This window comes from Odontomachus brunneus, unplaced genomic scaffold (assembly GCF_010583005.1).
Source record: "Odontomachus brunneus isolate Ranch 3 - 2012 unplaced genomic scaffold, Obru_v1 Obru_scaffold_243, whole genome shotgun sequence".
Lineage (NCBI taxonomy): Eukaryota > Metazoa > Arthropoda > Insecta > Hymenoptera > Formicidae > Odontomachus > Odontomachus brunneus.
In genome coordinates, this window is record NW_022639693.1 from 198339 (window position 1) to 198593 (window position 255).

At 23.1% G+C, this 255-nt stretch overlaps 1 protein-coding gene across 1 annotated transcript in view; it reads right to left on the reverse strand.

Moving 5' to 3' along the window:
* Positions 1-255, reverse strand: part of LOC116852644 (stromal membrane-associated protein 1-like) — an 11409-nt gene that overhangs the window by 9508 nt on the left and 1646 nt on the right. The window lies entirely within an intron of this gene.

The window sequence follows — 255 nt, forward strand, 5'->3', positions numbered from 1 at the left end:
GTGATATTCGACTGAATTCTTTATGAATACTCTGTGCTATCTGGGGGCTCACTAGTTTACAATTATACATATATTACATGCAAAGTATTGTAAATTATTTAACAATTATATATATTATTATATTTAATTAATGTATAAGGTAAAAGTACCAATGTCTAGACACATATTTAGCATGTACCTAATTCTGGACATGCTTGTTATTTTAGTTTTAAAATATTGAAATATTTAAACTTTCAATATAGAATATATATATAT